This window comes from Pinus tabuliformis, chromosome 2_1, assembly GCF_031772625.1.
Source record: "Pinus tabuliformis cultivar Carrire ecotype Pingquan chromosome 2_1, CPIR1, whole genome shotgun sequence".
NCBI classification, from domain to species: domain Eukaryota; kingdom Viridiplantae; phylum Streptophyta; class Pinopsida; order Pinales; family Pinaceae; genus Pinus; species Pinus tabuliformis.
In genome coordinates this window covers 617,850,086-617,877,705 of record NC_142299.1, presented here as the reverse complement: position 1 = coordinate 617,877,705, position 27,620 = coordinate 617,850,086, and positions in this window count along the sequence as shown.

Sequence of the window (27,620 nt, the reverse complement as noted above, 5' to 3'; positions counted from 1 at the left end):
AGCCAGATTTGATCCACTCATTGGATAAAGAACACAATGCATCTGGTCATATTCCTTTACTTTACTGAAAATGTATAAAAACCTAAGCAGAATATGGAAATCAAAAGAGGCCTATGTGTATGTGATTATGTTTTTTGAATAAAAATATCAGTGCAGGTTTTTGTCACTGTGGTTTAGAGATTCATTTGGTATGCCTTTCGAGTTAATGTGCTTCTTTTCATGCAATTGCTAATCTAAATATCTTATTACAGTCTCTCTTTTAAAGTATATTTCTGAAACAATTCTCTAGAATTCATCTCTTGATGGTATGGTTGACTGTTTGTTTTTATATTATGATGGAATTCATCCTTAGTTAGGTGCTCTGTCATTGCTGTTCTTCTCAATATTTGGTCATGTAAGTATGTAGCAACATTCATGATGTGCTTTGTTGCATTTGATTAGATATTGTTATGTGCTTTTACAATTTCTTCACTATGCTACAAATATCAACTTTGAAATATGTACCTATCTTGCCTCTATTTCTATATGTGGCTTATGTAAACATTGGTGTTTCCGTTTAGAGATTTAAATTGTGGCTTTGTTTTCATGCCTCAGTTGCCCTTTTCCTAAATCCACCAACAACTCACATTGAATCTTAGTTTTATTTTCAGATCCAGTGTTTGCAGTCCATGAGCTTAAGTGTTATTTACCTTCAAAAAAATTTTAGTGAGGGATCCCCCTCCGGTTAGAAAATGGTAGTTTCTATCCCAAATATATTTGTGGTTACCCCTATAAACCTTTCTCAGCCTATAGGTTCAATTATAGGGTGCTAAAATTTTGGTGTCTTTGTCGGGGAGCGAAAGGTTTCATCTTCCCGAGGAAAGATCATCAGATTTTAGATCTGATTGTTGATGGTGGGAAATAGTGAGACCTATTTAAGTTAAACCATTCACCTGGTGACTCCAATAAAGCTTGAAGTTGATCCAAAGACTCCAATGCCAGTAGGATCCGAAAATCAGAGTTTAGTGGCAATTCTATTGGCCAAAAATGAATTCAGCTTTGAGGTATGCCCCTATTAATCATGCTCATATATGTGGCTTTCCAAGTCCACATGCCTTGTGTAGATTGGAAAAATTATTTACAAAGATTCAAAGTTGAGGACGGAGATGATGCTGCTCTACATATAGTTAAATTTCACATACATGTACGCAAGCTCAGGGTTCAATTTCCTGTTGATTGTCTCATGAAGATGTTCATGGCTACTCTGGAAGGAAATGCAAGGTCATGGTATGAACAACTACCAGATGATAGTTTATGTTCTTTAAAGCATTTTCATATAGTATTTTTTGAAAATTAGAAAGGATCTTACCCATCTATGCTACTAGTTCAAAATTGTTGTGATCATTTTTAAGAATTTCATTCAGCATTTGGAAATTTTTTATGGAGATGATGAGTTTATGGATGATGAGATTATAGAGGCCTTTCCTGAGAATCATTTTCAACGTCAGAAGTAAAAACCGAGGACAATTTCCATGATATTCAGGTGGATTCCTAGTAGGCAATAATTTCTTCCTTAGCTGAAGATGAAACTGATTGGGAATTCAATGTAGATATTCATGTTCATTCTCCTGAGATTGATGAATTAATATAATAGGTTTGTCCTCATGAGCTTGAAGAACATATTCAATAGATTTTAAATGATCAAGAAAAGGAAATAGAAAGTCAACCAACTTATTCATCTTTTAATTCAATGATTGAAGAAAAGCATATTATAAATCCTTTTGAAAATTCTTATTCTCAACAGCATGAGAATGCATCCCAAGACAATGAGATTAAAAATGAAATAAGTGAGAAAGAAGGGGTTGTTTAGGAAAATCTGCCTCTTGAAGTAACAAATATAGAATATTTTGAAGATTAAGGTCATATTTTTTTTGAAGCAGATGAAAGGTTAACTCTTGAAACTACCATTATACATGATGCAGTGTTCCATTTGCACTCCCCCAAGAAAATTCAAAGTTTTTTCTTATAGATGAGAAGAGTGAAAACAGAGGAAAATCCACTTAAGGTTCAAAAAATGAGGAGTCTAATGAAGAAGAACAATTAACCATTATTTTTTAAGACAACTCCTTTCTTTTTGTTGATCATCAAGAATAGGTAATATTTCATGATTTTCAAGATCCTCTTGCCAATTTTTCATAGTCATCAATGAATTTAGGATTTTTAGTAATCCTACATCAAAAATATTAGTCTCAGTTACAGTTTGAGTTGTCATTCTCTTATTTTATCTGCCTTCTCAATGAAAGTGTGAGTAGAATTCAAGCAAGTAGCCATTTTCTTGATTGGCTACATTGGAGGGATCACTTCACATGAATGTATATATATCTTCATCAGGTGTGGACAGTCATCATTGGAACTTGAAGCCGGGGGAGAATTCCCTAAGGTTCTGATGATCTATTTCCATGTGTAAGTTAGTCAGTTAAATTTTCAGTCAGATAGTCAATTTTCAGTCAGTTGGTTAATTTTTTAGTTTTTATGTTGACTCCATTGCCCAATGGTTTAATTAGGCTACTAGTCTATGGTTTTGTTCTTAGCACCTCACTACGAGGTTTCCATTCCCATTGGAGCCAATGTTAGGGTATTAGGGTTTTTAGGTCAAATACATTTGTCTCATTCATTCATTTTTAGTTTTTGAGCAGCAGTTTAGCCTATGAACTATTGTTGTTCTCATAGTCTAAAAGTCATTGTATGACATCCTTGCAAGTCTTCCATAAAGGGTTCATACAAAGTTTGAAAGAGTCTTGGTCAATGGAAGTCATGAGGTCAGTTGTTTATAAAGTCAGTCAGGGTTCAAAGGGTTATGTATCCATATTCTTTGGTGAGAACCATTAAAAATAAGTTTGTTTTAGTTTAAGGTTTTGTTGATTGTGGAGTATGATTCATTAAGTTATTCCACCATTTACAATTTATGCTTCTATTCATATCTCTCTACCATACATTTTTCCATCCTACACCCTATTTCACTAATTCCCTTCATACATACACCCCCTACATGTATATTTACATCCCACATTCATATATATACATACTCACCCCTCATCCTAAACCCACCTCCTAATCATCATTATCCACATTCCTACACTCATCTTCTACCATCATTGATGATATACCTCCATATCTAATCACTATCATTCATGTATCATATTCCAACTACTATTCCCATAAACCCTTGTCCTACCTACACTCATGACAAATTAATAAAAGGACAAAGTGATCAGATGAATAAGCATACAAACATAAAAACAAACAAAGGTGCATTTCAAAAATTTCATGTCACCCTTATCTCACTTTTAACTCAACATTTGTGCTCATTCTGAAACACGGTAACAACATACTAGTTTAGAGATTGAAACCAAGCAGATAAGGTATGAGGACAGAGTTTGTTTCACTGTGGAGGGCTGCTAGGTGATTGCTATCCTAAATCTGGAATTTCACAGTTGTTGCGCAGCCTTCTCCAGCACCTTGCAAAGGACATACACAGCTACAAAATGGTTCTCCTTATTTTTTGAGGTAGGATACATCATCACCAAGTCATATCAAGAACCTTTATGCACTCAACCTTGCACAAAGCAATCTGAAACCATATCAAACATGGAAGTTTGCTATGTTTCGCTTTGAATTTGCTCTGAAATTAACTCTTTTAGCAATCATTTTCAACATCTTTTTATGACCAAATGGAGTCGAATTTCAAAAAACTCAAAGAGGTTTTTCTCAATCACAGGTCAAAGAATAAAAAAATCCTCGAGTGTTTGTACAAGTGTCATTATTGGGAGATTGAAATGCATCCTTAAAGCCTATTTTTCATACTGTGCAATTTATTGTTTTAGTCATGGTTTTGGGGAACAAATTCTAAGGAGTTGGGGCATGATTTAAGGAAACTGAGAAAGGTTTCTCTAAAAACCAAGTTAGTATAAAAAAAACTATCTCAGTTTTTACAAAGGTGGTATAGTTTGGAAATTACAGGTGCCACTTGGAGACCCATTTTCACAATTCCTTGCTAATAGAATTCTGAATTTTTTGAAATTTGTTTTGTAAATGTGATATTTTTGGAATTTTGGATGTTTTTTGGGAGACATAAAGCTCAGGTGATTATTTGTTGGTTTTGGTTTTTTTTTTGAAGAGGGAAAGATATTCAACTTCAAATATTCAAATTATGTTGCACAAGAGTTGAAATGGATAGGTTTGGAGATTGCACATGTGAAAGGACACATCCGATGGGTCCCTCTCCACCTCAGACACCCTATCATCATCCTTATCATATTATTATCAGACAGTGCAACATGTGATGCCAACCTAGAGTTGACTATGCAATCCTTCACTCATTGTGCAACTATAATTGCATGTTGTTTCTTCTTTTATATTAAGCCCGAACCTTGTTGTTAGATGATTGTGGATAGAGATAAATATAAAATGAATGGATAAGAAATCAGCTAGGAGATAGGATAAATTTAAAAAGTTGCAGTTTTATTATTAGTTTTATTTGAGTTTTTGCTCAAAAACATGATGTTTCTAAGTTTAGTTTGATTCAATCCACTCAATGGATAAAGAACACAATGCATCTGGTCATATTCCTTTACTTTATTGGAAATGTATAAAAACCTAGTAGAATATGGAAGAATGGTTGGAAATCAAAAGAAGCCTTGTGTGTATGTGATTATGTTTTTTGAATAAAAATATTAGTGCAGGTTCTTTTCACTCTGGTTCAGAGATTCATGTGGTAAGCCTTTCGAATTATTGTGCTTCTTTTCATGCAATTGTTAATCTGAATATCTTATTATAGTCTCGCTTTTAAAGTAGATTTCTGGAATAGTTCTCTAGAATTCATCTCTTGATGCTCTAGTTAACTGTTGGTTTTTATATTATGATGGAATTCATCCTTAGTTAGGTGCTCTGTCATTATTGTTCTTCTCAATATTTGGTCATGAAAGTATGTAGCAAAATTCATGATGCGCTCTGTTGCATTTGATTAAATATTGTTATGTGTTTTTCCAATTTCTTCACTATATTACAATTGATATCAACTTTGAAATATGTACCTATCTTTCCTCTTTTTACATAGGTGTCTTATGTAAGCATTAGAGTTTCAGTTTAGAAATTTGAACTTTGGTTTTGTTTTCATGCCTTAGTAGCCCTTTTCCTAAATCCACCAACAACTCACATTGAATCTTAGTTTTATTTTCAAATCTAGTCTCTGCAGTCCCTGAGCTTAATTGTTATTCATCTTCATATATTTTCTAGTGACGGAGCCCCCTCCGGTTAGAAAGGCTATTTTCTAGCCCAAATATATTTGTGGTTACCCCTATAAACCTTTCTCAGCCTAGAGGTTCAATTATAGGGTGCTAACACGACGTTGGACTATGGTTAACCATGGGTGAAAATGGTTGTGAAAATGTGGCATTGGACCAAGAGACAATCTTTCTCACAATGTAACAATGCTTATTGACCATGGCTGACCATGAATGACTAGGGTTGAATATGACTATTGACCATGGTTGACACAAACTTTGTCACAATGCAACGTTGATATGGTTAACCATGGTTGATTTAATATTGAGACAATCCTTGTCACAAGGTGACCTTGGAACATTGATCCAAAATGGATACTAAATCAAGAAGGGAAGGTATTAAAGACTCATGTGCAAGAATTCCTATATTATTTAGTGCAACGGATCGAAAATATTGTGAATAATATAGACAATGAACAATTATAAAACATAATAAACACACAGCAACACAGTCAAAATAATGAAGGAGTTCACTAGACCCCTTGGCTACGTCTCTTGGTCCAAGCTTTCAGTGTCGACCTCTATATTATGTCTTTAAGAGCAGAATATTACAAGTGTGAGCTCAAACAGAGTCTCAACACAATAGTGACAAAAACAACAGGGATTTACTCAAAATCCTCAAATCTACAAGAGTACACAACCTAATCCTCTTTCTCTCTGTCTTCTGCTTTTTCTTGCTCTCTCTCTGTCTTGCCATTGAGTGGTTTTTAAGCCTCTCGGCCCTGTCCATTCACCTTCCTTTTCGGGCTCTTTGCCTCCCGGCCTTTGTCCCTTCATCTCCCTTTTCGGCATTGGACACATTATGTTAAAACAAAATGCTTAAGGCACAAAGAACTCCTTTTAGAAATGGAAGGATCGGCGGGCACAGTGAAACCGACCGTTCAGTCTTCCTCTACACAAATCCCTGATATAATGCATATTTGGTCTATATAAAATATTATCGGAATACAAAGAAATACATAGAAATCCCGACAACAAAACTGATTATCGGAACTCAAAATTTATGAAACTATGTATATAATCCTTTCGGGTCCACTTTATCACATGTCGCATGTCACATAGTGTTGCTCCTTTGTATTGCCGCAATGCACTGCTGCGATGCGATATTGCGATTGTCGATTGCATATCACAAGTCCTCGAGCCCTCGGTAAGTCCTCCCTTCGGCAATATTGCGATGCAATCTCCGTCATTGGTCTGCGATCTCCAATCCGACAGATAACAACCATTTCAGGTGGCCTACTTTCATGGAGATTACCTGCCCGAAAAAGTGGTTTTCTCTCTCCTGCAGCGTGCTATATGTCAGCGAGTGTATGGAATCGGGTGGAGCCCTTCCAAGACCACTTACCGCCTGAAGCCCGCCTGAAATACCGTTTACCATCGAACTCAAATCCTTCATTGTTTAATTCATAACTCCTTTATGTCCGCTGAAAGCCTTCCACCTGTGTTAAGTCCTCCCTTTAGTTTATTGTGATGCAATATTGATCATTTATCCCCACCATTGATCTGCACGCTCAATCCACGGTCCATGTTATATCGCTAGCTACAATCGCAATTCCCTTACGACTAAGGTCTGAACACAATGCTTGCTTTCTCCCGATGCGATATCATTTGATGGACTTACTCTATTTTCATAGTTTTAAAACATATTTTTGAAGACTTTTAGACTTAGAGGTTTGATACAAGATCCATTTTGGATCAGGCCTTCCCACTGAAAATCTTTTGGACCACCAAAGTTGGTTTTAGGCATCGATCAAGTGAGGATACTACTCCTTCACCTATCTAACTTCTATCCATCATGCTTTGCTTGAATTTGAACCTTTGAGTCCCACTCTCAGATACTCAACATCCCCTTGCCACGTAGTTCTTACCTTCCTGTCCAGAACTGTGTCCTCCTGTAACTCATTGAGATACTCAGGTAACAAATCCCCAATAGAAGGAAGCTGACTTTACTCTTCAAGATCTTCAATTAATGAAGGTTCATACAATCTCAAGCTTTCTACGTTAACGACTGAATAGATCTGCATATAAGCTGGAAAATCAAGGCGAAAAGAATTTTCACCAATTTTATCAAGTATATTAAAAGGTCCATACCTTATTGGTTTTAGCTTCTTAACTTCACCTTGCATTCTATCTTTGTTGATGTATAGCCAGAATTGATCACCAACTTGAAAACTATGTTCAGCTCGATGCTTATCATGTCTTGCCTTGTACTTGGCTTGACTTATTTCCAGCTGTTCCTATATTGCCTGGTGAATTTCCTAGATTTGTTGAATGAACTTGGTTGCTTTGTCCACATCACTGTGTCCATCAACTCCTATGTCTTTACCAAAGACACAATCTAAAGGAGACTTTGGTATAAAACCCAAAAAAAAGTCTCAAAAGGAGATCTCTGAGTAGAAGAGTGCTTGGCACGACTGTAAGCATGCAGCACATAACACAAATGCTCATCCCAAAGCTTGTCATGCTTGCTGCAATAGCCTCTAAGCAACTAGATCACTGTCCTGTTGACCACTTCTGTCTGACCATCTATTTGTGGATGAAATGCTATGCTCTTCTTCAAGCTAGTGTCCATCAACTCCCATAAACTTGACAAAAACTTCCCAACAAATCGAGAATCTCGATCAGATACAATAGAAGTGGGTGACCCAAAATGAACCCATACATTTTGAAAGAACAACTTTGTTGTTTGTTTAGCTATAACCTGCTTGTTACATGGTGTCAAAATATACATTTTACTAAACCTATCCATAACAACATACAAATAATCATGACCTTTCCTAGTTTTTTGCAATCCCCCAACAAAATCCATGGAAACACTTTCCCAAGGACGAGAAGGAATTGGAAGTGGAGTGTACAAGTCTAATTTCTAATTATTGGGCTTGCTTGTAGCACACATAATACACCCTTTGATATATCTAGAAATTGTCTCATGCATTCTTGGCCAATAACAAAACCTTTGCAATTGTGAAACTATTTTACTTACACCAAAATGACCTGATATGAGAGAAGTATGTGCTTCATGCATTACTGAGTTATTCTTATGTATAGTAGATGCATTTATGATTGGTATCGATAACATGTATACAACCTTATTGTGTATGCCCTTCTTATATCTGATGACAAGATGAAATTGCTATAGAAAACCCATCCACCTATAATGTCTTGATTGCTGCAATTTAGTTTGTGAGTGCAAATATTGAAGTGGTTGATGATCTGTATGTATGATTGTTTCTTTACCCATTTGGTAATGTTTCCACTTTTTCACATTTTGTACTAATGCATACAATTCTTTATCATATGTGGGATAATTAACTACTGCAGAAGTAAATGTCTTAGAATGATAGCATATGGGTTTTCCGTGTTGCATCAACACTGCTCCCATGCATAGTCACTAGCATCTGTCTCAATCTCAAATGGATGTTGAAGATCTGGAAGTGCTAGTATTGGTGATGCACTGATTTTCTCTTTTAAGGTGTCGAAGGCTTTTTGTTGTTTGCCTCCTCACTTAAACACCTATTTCAATCCTGTTAAAGCATGTAATGGAGCTGCAATGAAAAAAAAGTTAGCAATAAACTTTCTCCAGTATTGTGCTACCCCTAGGAAACTCCTAACCTCTGTAGTAGATTTGGGTTTAGGCCAGTTCACAATGACTTCAAACTTAGAGGGATCTATCTTCAATTCACCACCCCCTACAATATAACCCAAATAATTTAAAGATGTTCTGCCAAATTCACATTTTGATAGTTTTACATAAAGATTTTCTCTTTTTAAAACATCTGAAGTCTGCCTTACATGCTTTACATGGTCTTCCCATGTCTTACTAAAAACAAGAATTTCATCTAAATAAACAATTACAAAATTATCAATAAATGGTCTAAGTACATCATTCATAACTCTCATAAATGTAGCAAGAGCATTAGTTAAGCCAAAAGGAATAACCAACCATTCATACAATCCTTGCTTTGTCTTGAAAGCAGTCTTCCATGCATCTTGTTCTGCAACTCTGACCTGATGATAACCACTTCGCAAGTCTAACTTAGAAAAGTAAACTGCTTCTTTCAATTGATCTAATAAATCATGAATACGAGGAAGAGGATAACGATTCTTGATCGTTATTTTATTTAGTGCTCTAAAATCAATGCACATTCTCCACGAACCATCTTTATTTCTCACCATCACGACTGGAGATCCACATGGTGATGTGCTTGGTCGTATAAACCCTTTGTCAAGCAATTCTTGTACCTACTTCTTTATCTCTACATTCTCTAAATTTGACAACCTGTACATTCCAATGTTAGGTAATGGAGCATCTTGCTACAAATAAATATCATGTACTATTTCTCACTTGGGTGGCAGATCTTTTGGTTCTTGAAATAGAACATCATACTCTGAAACAACTTTAACTAAATCAACTTTCTGTTTAGAATCACAGCCTTCAAATGCATTAGATTTTTCAGGATCCTTTGCCTTTACAACCATTAGTAAAAATTTCTTACTTGAATTCACAATTCTTTTCATCTGCCCTGAGTTTATGAGAGAATATTTATATTTGAGTTTATGAGCTCTTACAATATATTCTATTCCATCTTTAGTGAGTTGATACTTATTTTCAGCTCTATAGAAAATAGATTTCCTATCATACAAGTATGGACTTCCCAAAACAATACGACATATATCCAATGGAATTATATCTAACTCAACCTCATCTACAAATGTTGATCCAATATCAAACCTAATTTTACATTGTCTCATTACTTGTAGCTTTGTTTTATCACACACCCAACCTAATGGATATGGCTTCTCATGAGGTTTTTTTTGTAATCCCAACTTCTTTACAATTGTTTTAGAAATCAAATTTACTTTTGAGTCACTATCAAATAAAGTATCAATCTTATTGTGCTTGGAAATTACTCTAATACAAAAAAGCTCATTTATTTCCCTCTCATTACTTTCATTATCAACAGATTGTGCAGAATTACTTGTGGATGCTTCAGAATCTTTACCTTTAATACCTGTGGTTGTAATTATTGTTTCATCGCCTGAATCTGATCCCAAGTCCTGCTGATTAGCAGCAACATTCTTTTTCTTCTTTCCACCGAATTTCTTAGGTTTCCATTCTGGATGCAAAGACCAATAGTGTGCCTCATCGTGTCCTTATTTCGTGCAATAATTGCATGAAGGTTTATCCTTCTTTACAGTGTTTTCTTTCATCTCCTTCCATTTCAGTTTCTTCTTTTCCTTTCTCTTGCTTACAGAATATTTAGATGATCCCCCAACCTTTGGGTTTACATTCTTACCTCTAGCTTCTAGATGTGTGGCTTGAACTGATACATCATCTAAGCTAGTGGGATTAAACATGAGAATAGTATGCTTTAAATAACTATGAAGACCACCTATATACTTCAATAAAGTCTCAGGTGAATCTAATGATATACCTAGAGTTAAATCTCTCTTTCTGAATTCCTGAGTATAACTTTGTACACTTTGACCCTTCAATTGATGAAGAGTTTGCCAACTCATCATTTCCTGCTGCATGTAAGCTAAAGGATAGAATTTCTTTTTGATAGAAAAAACAAATTCATTCCAGGTAGAAATGGTTTTACCATGTTTTTGAAAATAAGCTTGTGTCTTACCTTCCCACCATACTAGTGCAGTTCCTCCAAGTCGAAGGCTAGCCAGCTGAATCTTCTTCCTTTCTAAATCAATGTTCTGTACATTGCAATATACATCAATTTGTCTTATCCAATTATCTAGCTTTTTCGCATTTAGTTCTCCATCATAAATTGTGAATCAAACTTCACATCTAATTTGATTAAAGAAGTTTTCTTCTTCTTCTTAGAAGAGCTAGTGTTACGTGAAGAAGATGATGAGGAAGATGAAGGTGATGATGGAAGAGATGGTGGAGGAGGAATTTCCCCTTTCCCTTTGCCTTCTGGAGGGGTAACTAGAAGAATGTTCCTCTGCTTCTTTGTCTGGTTTGGGTGTTGAAGTACTTTCACCTCGACCCTTCTTAAATTCCAGACACATCTCTTCTACCATAGCTCGAATTGTCATAAAACTTTCTATAAATTGATATTTTGATCCCAATGGAGCTTCTTTTGCCATTTTTCTCTGAGAATAGACTCTTCCAATCTCTGGATTAGCCTCAACAAGTTCTCCTTCTCCTAGTCTAAGATTTAATCTAGTTAGCATTCAAAATCTAGCGCAAGCTTGTCTAACCTTAACAAAACCAAAACCAAATGCTTTGATACCACTTGATCCGAAATGGATACTAAATCAAGAAGAAAAGTTATTACAGACTCATGTGTAGGAATTCCTATATTATTTAGTACAATGGATCGAAAAGATTGCGAATAATATAGACAATGAACAGTTATAAAACATAATAAACACATCAACATAGTCAAAATAATGAAGGAGTTCACCAGACCCCCTCGCTATGTATCCTGGTCCAAGATTTCATTGTCGACCTCTATATTATGTCTTTAAGAGAAAAATATTACAAGTGTGAGCTCAAACAGAGTCTCAACACAATAGTGACAAAAACAACAGGGATTTACTCGAAATCCTTAAGTCTACAAGAGTACACAACCTAATCCTCTTTCTCTTTGTCTTCTGCTTTCTCTCACTCTCTCTCTGTCTTTCCATTGAGTGGTTTTTAAGCCTCTCAGCCCTGTCCATTCACCTTCCTTTTCGGGCTCTCTGCCTCCCGACCTTTGTCCCTTTATCTCCCTTTTCAACGTTGGACATGTTATGTTAAAACAAAACGCTTAAGGCACAAAGAACTCCTTTTAGAAACAGAAGGATCGGTGGGTGCGGTGAAATTGACTGTTTGATCTTCCTTTGCAGAAATCCCCGATACAATGCATATTTGGTCTATATACAATATTATTGAAATAGAAAATAAATACATAGAAATCCCGACAACAAAACTGATTATCGAAACTCAAAATTTATGAAACTATGTATATAGTCCTTTCGGGTCTGCTTTATCGCATGTTGCATAATGTCGCTCCTTTGAATTGCCGCAATGCAATATTGTGATGCGATATCGCGATTGGTGATCGCATATCGCAAGTCCTTGAGCCCTCAGTAAGTCCTTCCTTTGGCGATATTGCGATGCAATCTCTGTCGTTGATCTATGATCTCCAATCTGGCGGATGACAGCCATTTCGGGTGGCCTACCTGCACAGAGATTACCCACATGAAAAAGTAGTTTTCTCTCTCCTGCGGTGTGCTACGTGTTGGCCAGTGTATGAAATCGAGCGGAGCCCTTCCAATACCACTTACCGCCTGAAGCCCGCCCGAAATACCATTTAACACGAAACTCAAATCCTTCGTTGTTTAATTCATAACTACTTTGGGTCCACTGAAACCATTCTGCCTGTGTTAAGTCCTCCCTTTAGTTTATTGTGATGTGATATTGATCATTTATCCCCACCATTTATCTGTGCGCTCGATCCATGGTCCATGTTATATTGCTAACCGCAATCGCAATTCCCTTACGGCTAAGGTCTGAACACAATGCTTGCTTTCTCCCAATGCGATATCATTTGATGGACTCACTTTATTTTCACAGTTTTAAAACATATTTTTGAAGACTTTTAGACTTAGATGTTTGATACAAGATCCATTTTGGATCAAACATGGTTGACCATGGTTGATTTTAATATTGAGACAATCCTTGTCACAATGCAACATTAGTCGATTTTCATATTGAGAAAATATTTGCCACAATGTGGCATTGGACCATGGTTGACAATGATTATAAACCCAATGGATTTATATTAAACCAAAAGATTAATATTATAAACCATATGAATAATATTATACCCTAGGAATATCAACCCTTTGATTAATAAACCCAAGAGATTTATATTATTTAAACCCAAGGGAATAATAAACTTCGGGGATTAATACTAAAAACCCAAGAGATTATAAACCCAAGGGATAAATATTATAAACCCTAAAATAAGCACGGTTTACCGTGGTTTACCATCATTGATTTTCATACCGAGACAATTTTTGTCACAATGCAACATTCGACCATGGTTGATCATGGTTGATTTTCATATTCAAACAATAATTTGCACATTGTGACATTGGACCATCGTTGACCATGGATGGCCATGATTGTAAATCCAAGGTATTTATATTAAACCCTAGGATTAATATTATAAACCTTATGAATAATATTATACCCTAGGAATATGAACCCTTAGATTAATAAACTCAAAGGATTGATATTGTAAACCCAAGGAAATAATAAACATAACGGATTAATTCTAAAACCCAAAATTATTATAAACCCAAGTGAATAATATTAAACCCAAGGGATTAATATTATAAATGCAAGGTATATAAACCCTAAGATAAATATTATAAACCCTAAAATAAACATGGTTGCATGTGGTCAACAATAGTTCATTTTTATATTGAGACAATCTTTGTCACAAAGTGACGTTGGATTGTGGTTGATCATGGTTGTGTATGATTTATTTTCATATCGAGCCAATCTTTATCATATTGCAACATTGGACCATGGTTGATTTTCATATTGAGAAAATATTTGTCACAATGTGACGTTGGACCATGGTTAACCATGGTAGACCATGATTATAAACCTAAGGGATTTACATTAAACCCAAGGATTTATATTATAAACCCTATGAATAATATGACACCCTAGGAAAATGAACCTTTAAATTAATAAACCTAACATATTAATATTATAAACCATAGGGAATAATAAACCTAATGGATTAATACTAAAAACCCAAGGGATTATAAGCCTAAGGGAGTAATATTAAACCCAAGGGATTAATACTATAAACCCTATGGTATATAAATCCTAGGATAAATACTATAAACCCTAAAATAAAATGGTTGATCATGATTTATCATGGTTGATTTTCATATTGAGACAATCTTTGTCACAATGTAACATTTGACCATGGTTGGCCATGGTTGATTTTCATAATGAGACAATATTTGTAGCAAGGTGACATTGGACCATCGTTTCCCATAGTTGGCCATGATTATAAACCCAAGGGATTTATATTAAACCCTCATATTAATATTATAAGCTTGATGAATATTATTATATTGTAGGAATATGAACCCTTAGATTGATAAACCCAAGGGATTGATATTATAAACCCAAGGGATTAATTCTAAAACCCTAAGGTATTATAAACCCAAGGAAATAATATTAAACCTAAGGGATTAATATTATAAATCCAAGGTATATAAACCGTAAGATAAATATTATAAACCCGAGGGAATAATAAACCTAAGGGATTAATACTAAAAACCCAAAGGAATGATGTTAAACCCAAGGGATAAATATTATAAACCCAAGGTATATAAACCCTAAGATAAATATTATAAACCTTAAAATAAACATGCTTGACTGTGATTGATTTTCATATTGACACAATCTTTTCCACAATGCGACTTTGCACTATGGTTGACCATGATTGATTTTCATATTGAGAAAACCTTTGTCACAATGTGATGTTGAACAATGGTTTACCATGGTAGATTTTCATATTGAGACCATCTTTGTCACAATGCAACGTTAGACCATGGTTGACCATGGATGACCATGGTTGTCACAATGTGATGTTGGACCACGAGACAATCTTTGTCACAATGCAACCACGGTTGACCATGATTGACCATTGTTCACCATGGTTGATTTCCATATTGAGACAATCTTCATCACAATGTGAGATTGGAACATGGTTGACCATGGTTTAATTTCATATTGAGAAAATCCTTGTCAAAATGTGACATTTAACCATGCTTGACAATGATTAATTTTAATGTCAAGACAATCTATAGAACATACAATTAAAAATAAAAATTAGAAACATTAAAAGTTAAAAAAAAATACAATTAAATTAAAGAAAAAATAAAAACATTGAAAAAAAATAACAAAATCTAAAAAAAACATTAAAACATTTTTTTTAAATAGCAAAAAAAAAAAATTGAAAAAAAAAATCATATTAAAAAAAAAACAAAACAAAACAAAACAAAACAAAAAAACAAAAACAAAAAACAAAATATATATATAAAAAAAAAAAAAAAAAAAGCCATTTAAAAAGACAATAAAAAAAAAAAATCGTTTTGAAAAGTTGAACTTATCTAAAAAAAAAATTTGAAACTGGGGCGGGCTCGGGCCTGGCAAGGAGGTCGATTCTGGGATCTACACACAGCTCATCGCCTGCCCAAGGCCCAGGACCCACGACCACCTGGGCGAGGAAGTCGATTCCTGAAATCAACCTCCTCCCCTAGGCCACATCCCGCACCAATTTTGATTTTTTTTTCTTTTATAAGTTTAAATTTTTTGAAATGTTTTTTAATTTTTTTAATGTTTTTTTTTTGTTTAATTTTTTTTTTTTTAATGTATTTTTTAATTATTAGTTTAATTTTTTATGTTTTTTTAATAGTTTTTAATTTCTTTATTTTTTATGTTTTTTTTAATTATTAATTTTTTTTTTCAATTATTATTATTTTTTAATAGTTTTTTTATTTTTATTTTCAAATTATTTATTTTTAATGGTTTTTTTAGTTAATGTTATTTTTTTGGATGTTTTTTTTTTTTCATTTAATTCTTTCTTCTTCTTTTTTTTGGGTCATCTTTTATGTTTCTAATTTTTATTTTTAAGGCCTTTTTTGTTTTTATTTACTTATTTGTTTTTTTTAATTGTATGTTCCTCTTTTTTAACAATAGTTTTGTTATTTTTACTTTAAATCTTATTGAATAATTTTTTTTTGGAAAAAATACTTAAAATGTCATCATTTTTTAATATAAAATTCATAAAACTTGTTCTTTTTTGAACTTTTTTGTTCATTTTTTTCATAAAAATCTTCTATTTAATATGTCGTTTTTTAGCGAAAAGGTCCTAAATTACATACTTTTTAATTATATTTATATGCAAAATGTATATTTTTTGTTGAGTGTTTAAAATTGTTGTTTTTTAGTGACAATTATTTTATGTGCGTTGAAGTATTAATTAATGATATATAAATATACAAAAAAAAGAAAAATCAAAACCTCAAAATTTTAATGTTATTATTTTTTTCAAAAATTGCAAACCAAATTAAAAATTTCATTATAAAAAAATCATTGTAAAAAAAAAAACAAAAAACACATGTTTGGAAAACACTTAAAAATTAATCTTAGGACGAAAAACAAGAAGATGAATAAGACAAAAATGGTAAAATAATCAACGTTTAAAAAGAATTATTCACACTTAATACATTAGAAAAGTTAAATTGTAAAAAATGAGCCCTCTAAAAAAAGGGAGTTGATGTTGTATCAACACTTTTTAAAATCAGCATGAAAATCACTAACATTAAAAAAAAAGTTCATAGTTGATACATAAGAAAATTTAGAGTGTTGAAAATATGGTAAAAAAAAGTGTATTCTGAATAACCACTTTTCAAAATCGTGTGATTTTTTTGCTACTTCGAAAAAACGGGTAATCGGTAATTTTCTCGATCGGTAAGTTTGTTATTTATTATGAAGGAATTTAGATGTAATAATATGTTGTAATCAAGATTTTGTTCATTTATTATATGTACTTTGGTATACCATACTTCTATTTGTTGACATAAGGACATGCTTTAATTACTTATTTTCATTTTGATGAGATATACATTAAATTTGATCTGTAAACTATATGGATATTCAAATATGTAGTTTGTCACAACATATCTATTAAAAATAATTTGGAATCAATATTATTAAGATTAAGTTACTTTAGATTCCATATTTTGTTAATTATTGATTTGTTGTTTATACATGAATTAGAGAAAATATGGAAATAGAGAAAAACAAAGAAAATTATATACCAGCAATAAACACAATTATTTTCTCTGGGAAACCCTTATGTGATAAACCCAGGTAGAAGATGATGTTTTTATGTTATCCTTTTCTCTAGAATTGAAATAATGCAAGTACAAATGAGAAGGTATTTTCTATGGATTTACGTGAGACCTATGCCCTATTAGATTGCTACAGAACACTAAACCCCTTTATTATTCTCTCTCACTTCCACTCCTAGTTTCTCTTCTCTAGTGTGGAACAACATATAATTAAAAAGAATGGAACACCTTTTCCTCCTAGTAGCTCAGTTATAACATAGCTTGATAGCTAAGTAGTGGTTAGGTTTGGCTCCTTCAACTCTCAACTATGGTTATAACTTTGACCCTTCTGGAGTTTTCTTCATAATCCTCACATGGATATTCCATTTTCCATCAGTAATAGGTGCTAACATGGAATCCACTCATGTCATTGTGGTCAAATATGGTAGGTCGACTTCTAGGGGGCATAACTTTTGCATATGAACTGCGATTGACATGATTTTCACACCATTGGAATTTGGAAATGTATCTAAGTGTAAAATAGTGTGACAATGTCTTACATTAAAGAAGGAAATATTTTCCCCAAAAAAACATCTTTTAAGGCCTCAATATGGCCCCATAAGGTTATAAACCTCGATTCTTCAAACTAGATCTTATCGATAAAACTACTCCTGCAAATTTATTGCTCTAATTTTTCCACTCTAAAAGCATCAAGATAAAACACAAATTATATATGATCTAATTCAGATCATACCTCCCCATTTTGGGAGACTTTGGTGATCTAGGTGGATATTTGTGGCCACCCACCTATCCACCTAGACCTCTAGTCGGTTTCATCTGTTTCCTTGTTTATAGCAGCATTTACTATTTTTAGCAGTTTTTTGAGTCTTGAACTTCTGGAGCAGTTTTGACCCTCTAAACAACATTTTTTTTAGATCTACAACAAGCCCATAGCCATTGGTAGGGGTTTGTGTAAAATCATGTAGTAGTGGGAGAGATCTTTCCAATGAGGTATTGTATGCGCCAGACAAAGATAATATGACCAAGTTACGACCCCGGGAAGTTGGTTGCCCAACTAACCCCAACGGGGCTCACAAACTCTTGGTTTTCCATCTCCTGGGCTTAGGGTTTTGGTTATTTATGGTTTTCTCTTGTTGTTCAATAATAAAAAGGCCATGGAGCCTCGTCGTAACATAGTTCAGAGGAATGTAGCCACCACATCTCTTCTTAGAGATAAGCTACCATCGCCCGAGCTAATTTATTTCCATTTCTGTATGTAAGAATATTTCAATTCTTTGATATTGATGAAATGAAGTTTTATTTTTACTGCATCTCTTTTTTCATATGTATATCTGTATTTTTGTGTGTTCCTGCATAAGTCTGGATTAGTGGTATCATAGCGGTCTTCTCTTTCTCTATTTTTCTTTGCATACCCCCAATGAGGTTAGGGTATAAGGAGTTAGGGCTTGCACTAGTTGAACCTTTTCAAGACCAACTTCGCAAACCCTAATGGCCTCCCGTGGTGAAATAAAAGAAAGATGAGGGGGAAGGAGATCCTTCCAAAATATTGCTCGAGGAAGCCCTTGAGTGATAAAGGAACGTGATGATGGATAACTTTGCCTAGATCCTTCGGCAGCTACCCACAAGTGACGCATCTTCATCCACCAGCCACTCTGGATGCGCCACTCCTTTTAAGGTACAAGTTAACTTTGACATTCCCATATTTGAAGGCAAAATAGATGCAGATGTCGTAGATAGATCGTTAAATCTATTGGAAGGATATTTTTCAGCTCCTGTCTTTTCCAATCGAGAAACTATTACTTTTTCACTCCTCAAAGCTACCCCACATGTCAAGGAGTGGTGGGAAACCTACTGTGAACAAAAGGATGAGAGGGAATCCTCACTGTTTTCAACCACACCCACTTGGAATTATTTTTTAGACGCCATATAAGGAACAATATTACCCTATTAGGAGCTATGAAGATAAATACATAAAGTGGAGCACACTACGGTAGGGAAGGGACCAAGATGTGTCGAAGTTCACAAATTTTTTCCATACCCTTCTAGGAAGATGGGTATCAAATATTCTAAGCGGAATTTTGTACTCAAGTACCACAACTGTCTACATAAGCATATTTAGGATGAGATGGAGTTCCTGGACATCTCCTCGCTTGGTGCCACCTATTGATACACTGTCAGGATTGAGCATAAATTTAAACAGAAGAAGCGAGACTTTGGATCTGTGAATCCAAAGCAAGGGAAAGACGCCCCAAAAGCACAAAACAAAGGACAAAGCCAAGACGAGATGACCTAGGACAACCCGTCGAAGCCGCAAGAAAAGGACAACACCACGAATATAAAGAAGGACACATGGAAATGGTGTGAGCTTCATAATATCCCCACTCACAACACAAGCAAGTGTCAAGCCAAGAAGTCTCTGGTTGTCAAGCTAAAGGCTTATGAATCAAATGCGTGCTCCACCTCTTAGTAAAAAACTGACAAGGGGAATGACAAAGGGAAGTATATTATCTATGTCAAGCCTAGTGCCACCATCACCACCACCAAGATCCAGAAGGATGAGCCTGGAGATCCAGAGGAGGGGGAGCCACTCTTTCACTCACAAATGTGGGTGAAGGGTTCTCCACTGCAATTCATTATCAACATCTGGAACCAAAAGAACCTCATTTCAGTGAAGGTCGTGAACCAATTGGGCCTACTAACCTATCACACCCGCAACCATACACCATCAGGTGACTTCACCAAGGGTGAGATCTTCGCACCAGCAAATAGTGTCACCTTCCCTATAGCATTAATCCCTTCATAGATGAGGTAATTTGTGATGTTTCTCCTCTTGAAGTTTGTGATTATGTACGAGTCTATGCCTCACACTATTATTATTACTTAAGGAAATAAATTGTACATGATATCAGAGGTAGCACTGCCTACTGCCATTTTTTTATCACTGCGAAGAAATGCAGTAAGATCATTTCCCAGATGGGGAAATTTGTTTTCCTTATAGTTTGACCTTAGGGTAAGAAAAAGATTATGGCCACATCCTCTAGACAGGGCTCCTTCACATGGCAGTTGTTATGCTCCTATACCAATAGGTGTCATATTTCATGATTGACTTGATGGGCTATGTAATATGTTCATACCTTTCCTTGTTGCAAAGATTTTCCATATTTTCAAAAAAATCAAAAAATTTAAAAAATGTAAAGAGAGTATACCCTAAAAGAAAAATCACAGGGTGAAAAGAAATAAAATGGTCAAAAAAGTGAAATAAAATGAACCCCACCAAAAGAAAGACCAAGGAAAGTGTGCAAGCCTAAATGCCACTACTTTTTACTCTTATGTAATAAACAAATTGTGTGCAACTTGTAACCTATGCCACAATTGATGAACAGTCAAACAGCTTAAGCTTGACTAGTTCATATTTTCAATTTTATGTTTTAGAGATAGAGAATAAAATCTAACCAAACTATTTAATCTTGGCAGATAAGTAGATAGGTACAGTGAATAAAAGGAGCTCAACAGCTTAATCTGAGCCCTTGGATGTAATAAGGTTAGACCTAGATAGATTTTTACATGTAAAAGAAAAAAGTGTGATAAGGGTTTGCCAGTCCAAGTGCACCCTAATAAAGAAGGAAAAATGCCAGGCTAAAGTAGGTAGGGTAGGTAGATGATGTTGCAGAATTACTTGTGATGGATAATATCTATAAATGTGTTAATTTTCACTTTTATCACAAGTTCAAGGCAGACATTACACTTGATGCATTTCAAGCAAGACAAGGTCAAATAATTAACTCCCCTTCTCATTTTTCCCTAAAGATTCCACTAATTCCCCCTAAAGTACTAAGGTCTTTGAAAATTAGAGGGGCTAAGAGCATTTCTCTGACTTTTGGAGGGACCGGACCCTCTCCCAATAATTTAAAAGCCTAAATACTTAAAATCATCATTCATTCACTCATAAGTCTTTTCATAAGTAAAATCCTACTTTACTTAGGAAAAATATACAATACCACCTAAAAACCCCTTTTCCACTTAAAACCTAAGTTAAAATACTCATTCTAATGTTTTACTTAGCGCTTTTTTACATTTCATTTCATATTAATTGTTAACATATGTATTATATAAATCCCGCACAATATTACCTTTTCCCATATTATTTAGTATATTAAAAAAAATCCTCAAATTATTATATACCCTGCCCCTGGTTAGTTATAACCATAAACACGTTTAAAAAAGGATTAATGAATTAATCTGTGATTCATTAAGAGCCTAATCCCCACGCTCCATTAATAGGGATTAATTAACCCTCATAGTTAATTAAGAACCATCCCAACCAATCATATAGCTCCCGATACGATTAAATGATTGTTAATTGGGTAGGGCCCACGCACATTAAACCCCGTCGTATCGCACCTCTCGTAAACCGTCCGATCACACCTCCATCATCCAATGGTCCTTAACAATATCGCGCATGACTTTGTGATCACACATTAGTGTGCGATCACAAAGTGGTTTTGGCATAGTACCTTACCACGCGTCGCACAATCTATGGGATCGTTGGCTCCCAGCCAAAACCCGCCTGTCGCCAAAAGCGGTGCGATCACATACCGCTTACCGCCCTCCACATGTGACAAAACATCTATTCCTACTTACGTCATCTGCCTGAATGATTAACTCCCGCCACCTTTTAACTTTGTTAATAAAACCAACAAAGTGTCGTTTTCTCTATTATTCTATACTACAACCATGCTCGCATGCAAACAACATTCAAGTCAACCTTCCAAGCTTCCAACTGCCACCTTGCCAAGAAAATTGCAGCCGACATAGCCAGAACCTGTTAGTCACCATCAACACCTGTTATTACACTGTTTATTCCCAAAATACAGGTGTTTATCCAATTTCAGCCGAAACCTTGCAAGTTTGGTTATACAATATAAAATCTATAGAAAAAGGAAAAAATCCTTGCAAATTCAGTCTTTATTTTGCCAATATAGATTCCTCGACCAGTTAATTTGCCTATTTTTCACCAAAAACCCAAAATTCCTTTCTGAATCCACAGGAACCAGAAATGGAAACCCCTGTGGCTCTGTCTGTTATACCCATGAATTCCCCTCATAAGGACTTGGACTATCTGCCTCTTACAGATAAATATTTTCAAATACCGAACTTATCTAGTGACAAAAACAACCTGAAAGTCTTTTGCCAAGTCAGAAACCAATACCTAGTTGGCTTAGATATCCTGGGACTGTGGGAATCAAACCTTCCCAAGTATTTTCTCCCCTCAGTCCATGTTTTCCTTGATCTGATTCATCAATGCCAGGCAAACTATGACCCTAACCTCAGAGCTGTCATGTCCCCAAGTCAAACAGTCCTTTTCCCCATAACAGCTACATCCATTAATGAAATGTTGCAATTTTCCCCTGAACAAGCTCTCACTCCTCTTTCTATGGGATATTTACTTGAGAAATCCACCCAATTGTCTCAATCAGAACTGACTCACATCTGTTAGATGTTCATGGAGCCTAAACATCAGCCTAAAGGCCCACCTCCCTATCTGCAGGCTTTCTTCACAGACATAGGAAAACTCATTGTTGATATGATAGCCTTAATCATGGGATTTAACTCTGGTGAGTATGTTGATGATGTAACCTTAGTGTTGCTATCAATTTTTACTCCTAGATAGCCCCCTGCTATTAAATATGATTATGCCTCCTATATTGCCAACAAAATTCATGACCAATTCCTGAGACTAGACAATGAGGGAGTCTTTAAATACACCACTTTCATTTATCATATTATGTTGTATTATCAATCAGAGAACTTCCCTTTCCCTGTGAGGAAACTTGACAATAAAGGCAATCCAAGGTCTGTTACCTTTTGGAGCCCCATCTTTCATGCTTCCTATTGGAGCCCCATCTTCATTGACTAATTTGTTCATCCTGCAACCACTTTATTGACAGGGGTTTCCCCTCCTAGAATCAGCGGTGACATCAAGAGAATCCTACAACTCTCCAAGCAATACAGAATAGGTGATTAGTACCTCTATAAGAACCATACAGAGATCTGGATATATGGATGTGAGCTCTGCCCTTTCAAATTACCAAAATACGTTCCAATGAGACCGTTTGTATTGGAATATTTCAGACAAATGATACATACAAACCATGTTCATTTTTGCAAAAGCCAAAAATAAAGCTCAACTCAGAATAAAAAATCAGTTAGTCCCTTATGTCTGCAATGATAGGGAAGCATGGAGAGAAGCAAGGAAAATTCTAGAAGATCATCTTAAGTTGCGCAAAAGTTTTGGTTGGAGGCCATATGACCCTAATAGTTTCATCTGTGATAGGAGAATGAAAAACAGATTGTCACCATACATTCAGCATAGGATTCCAAAAATTGAACTATATACAAATATGGATGAATGGAGGGGAGGAACCCTAGTAGAGCATGATAGTGAACAGGTCAATATTGAGAATGTTATGAGAGATCTTGAGAAAATGCTTGACCTGGATTCTTTTGGGCAGGTACCATTTGAGTTATCTCAAAGATCAGGAGTTGGTGCCTCCAGTGCTGGAACCTCTCAGCAACCTTCCAAAGAAACAAGCACACCAGCCACAGGAACATTAAAGGGCAAGGAATTAGAGACTAGCTTTCAAACCACAGAACAGTCTACAATGTCTAAGTAGCCTGAAACTTCCAAAGAACAGGCTCAAATACATACTCCTCCCACTCAGATCAATATGGGAGAGCCTCTGGTCCTGCAAACCCATCTAAATGAGGAAAGAAACAAAAAGAGAGACAGGGAAACAATTAGCCCTGCCAGTGAACCTTCAGGACAGCCTGGAACAAAAAGACAAAGACTAAATCCCCTTTCAGAGGAGGAATTTTCTGAAGAAAATACAGATAGTCAAAGGGAAGAAAGAGTGGAAAGCCAGCAAACTTTCCCAGCAGGAGGAACATCCACTAGCTCATAGAGGCAGGAGCTAGAAAGGCAGCAAAGTGTAGAGATATCTTCTTTCAGGCCACCAGGGACTGATGCCTCAGATATTAAGAAAACATTTACAGAAATAAAGGCCAAAAATGATCCATTAAGGCTTCAGGTTTATAACCAATATCTGAAGATGGCTCCCACAAATCAACAGAGATTGATGTCAGCCTATGACATCAAAGAAGGCAAAATGATAATGAGCTATTTCAAGCCAATGGCACAATAGCCTAAATCAGCAACAGATTATCTCATAACAAATTTTGAAATCATGACAAAGGATATCCATCCTTTGGATCATATTGAGTTGCATAAACAAACTGGCGAAATGATTTACTCAACCTTGACCGGTAAGGCCATGATGGCCCATTGGTTGCAAAATTCTTTGTATAATACTACTACTCAACTACACTTGGAGAAGGCCTCCTCTCAGGCCAAAGGTAATAGAATAAAATCCTTGGAAGAAATAATTATTGGATTGGGTCATGATCCCAAATATGCAAAGGCTACAGAAGCCTTGATAAAAAAGAAAGATGAAGATATTACTGCCCTAAGGAAACAACTAAAATTTCCCCCTTCAAGGCATCCATAGACTAATGAGGTTATAAAGAAAAAATCTAAAGAAGAGCTGATGGATTTGCTCTTAAAGTTTAATGAACGACTGAATGATACTGAACAAGCACTTAAAAAAGCATTGAAAGACAAGCATGGAGAGTCGACCTCTCAGCCTCCCAATGTGATACCAGTAGTCTCAACTGCAGTCCCATCAACTCTTGGAGTAGCATTGGCACCAAATATTCCAGCAGTCATAGCAGAGGCAGTTACAGGTACAGCAACAACAGGAACAACAGAAGCAGCACAGGGCAGCATTGCTAATTTGAGCACAGAGGAGCTAATCAAATCAATGGAGGACCTGAAACTACAAGTTTTAGAGCTAAATAAGTTAAAGGAGCAATATTCCAACTTAGAAAAAAGGTATGATGTCTCAAAAATAAGTGCTGCAGAAAAGACAAGAGAGATTAAAGTATTAGAAAACAAAGTGAAATCATTGGAAAAAGATCTTACTTTTGACAAGCCTTTGTTAGAAATCAAGAAAATTCTTTGGACCAACATCACTCAATCAATAAATGATGCTTGGCCATCAATTCAAATAATTTTTTAGCAAATTTATTTAGTGAAATTAGCTCAAGAAGAAATTCAGAAGATAAGGGCAGAATTAGGAAATATGCCTAAAGAAGCCAATAATCTCATAGGGTTTTTGAATACAAGGAATAACTAGCTTGAAGAGCTGGGAATTCAAGATAGAACAGGGACAATTTTGGAGATCAAAAGGGTTTTTACTAAAAGAACTCTGATGCAGAACTTAGAAAGAAGGTGCCATGACATGCAGGAAGAAATCAATGCCTTCATGAAGAGATTTGATATTTTGCAGAGTAAAGGGTTGCCAAGTCCTCTAGTTATTCATGATAAACTAATGACTCATAAAGACTATGTGGAGAAATTGAACAAGTATGCAGGCAACCAAGCAGGTTCATCAACAAGTGCATCAGGAACAAAAGCATTGCCTACAGGTAGAGTTCTCTATGACAATCTAGAGAACTTGTTCTGTCTTGAGCATGAGATAAAGCACTTGTTCCCAATTTAGCCTACCTTTTTCAGGTACACAAGAACTGACGAGACCCTGAGGAAACTTCAGAAACACAGATTGCCAGAACCAAAATGGTGGGAAGACATATTGGAAATTTTGTAAAATTATCCTTGGTAAATGAAACTTTTGGTTATTTACTGTAGTAATGGTAAAGAAGATGAACAAAGATCAAACAGGTCAAAGTGTATCAGAACAGGTAAAGAGTATCAGTGAAAACAGGGCAGCCAGCACAAAGTTACCAAAGAAGACAACATCAAGCCAAATCATAGGGCCTGCCTCCAGCAAACTCAGTGAGAATAGGAATAGCACAACATCACTTTGCCTTTTCTCCTATCTTCGATACCATTTGTCTCTATTTTCTTGTAACTTATTCATAGTCATCCTAGAATATATCTCACTCTGTTATGAGATATTTTTTGTAAAATTTTTGTATAAATACTCCCTCAATTTGAGTATTGAGGGTGGATTCTTAGACATTGTTGTAATACTACTTATTTTGGAATAAAAGTGTTGTTGTCCAAATTTTGAATGGCTTGCTGGATAAATAATTGATGCAAAGGACTTTCCATAGATTTCTTGAATCAAACACCGGATAAAGAAGTCCTCTATACCTTATGTTTTAAAGTTTCCTTGTTTCTTATATCATCTATGTTTCATATCTAAATGATAAATGAAAAAGAGTAATTCGGAAAATGCTTGATTGCACTTTGTTTTCAATCATTATTATTCTCAATGTTTTCTTCTCAACTAGCATAAACAGTGAAATCTTAATTGCTCCTGTTTAATAGTTTATTCACTTTGATTATTTAGTAAATAATACTCAACTTCTCTTTATTATAAATCATTCAAGTTCCCTTTTCAAATAGGTTGAAGGATTCTTAACTACCCTTCACCCATTTTGAGTCCATTCCATTTATCCCAAGCCTTTATTTGTTCCATGTTTGACCATCTGGCCCTGTGAAGCCATCTTTTGTTAAGAAACCAAATCTAGTTAATCCATCTTCTTTGACTCCATTAGCCTAATGGCCTAAACTATTCAGTCCTACCCTTGTGCTATTGAATCTCACCACCCAAACTCAAACAAAACTCCTAAACTTCACAACTAGCCTAATATCTTTCAAAACCAAGCTAAATCATAAAGAGAGAGCCCTCTCTGGATACATATTGGCTAGATTCTGTACCTAAAAGTTGGTTTGTGGTTACCTCGGACCCCTTTCGTCTTACCAACAACTTTAAGGAAAATCTGAGTGATAACATAGTGGCGACTCTACTGGGGATATAAATAATTTGTTTGTTACTATTGTTTACTTTATAAGCTACAGACAAATCCTGAAGTTAGCCAGGTAGCCTTTGAACTGCTCTTGCTTTTCAAGTGCATAAGTAAATGAATGTTGCTTCAGTCTATCTCCGGTCTAGTTTATTGATTGAACATCTAGTTTCAAATACTTGATCAGTTCCTTTTGTCAAATAAGTCTTTGAGAAAGTTCAATTCCCACACCTAAATCCTCTTAAAGAAACTGTTGAAGTTGTTTTGTTAAACCCACTTAGAGAAAAAACCAAAATATACCTAGAAACTTGGCTTCAAAAAGGACTCATTACACTAGAGCTAATCCTGATCCAAATCCACCACCTGTGTTTGAAAATCCTAATCTCATCCCCAGAATTCTTAGGAGACCGGAAAGCCAAGAAAGTTCTGCTAGCTCTCGGCCTCTATACAGATCAAGATCTTGTCCTGTGAAGTGGATTTACCTTGAGGACGAATCCTTTGATGAGTATTTTGAGA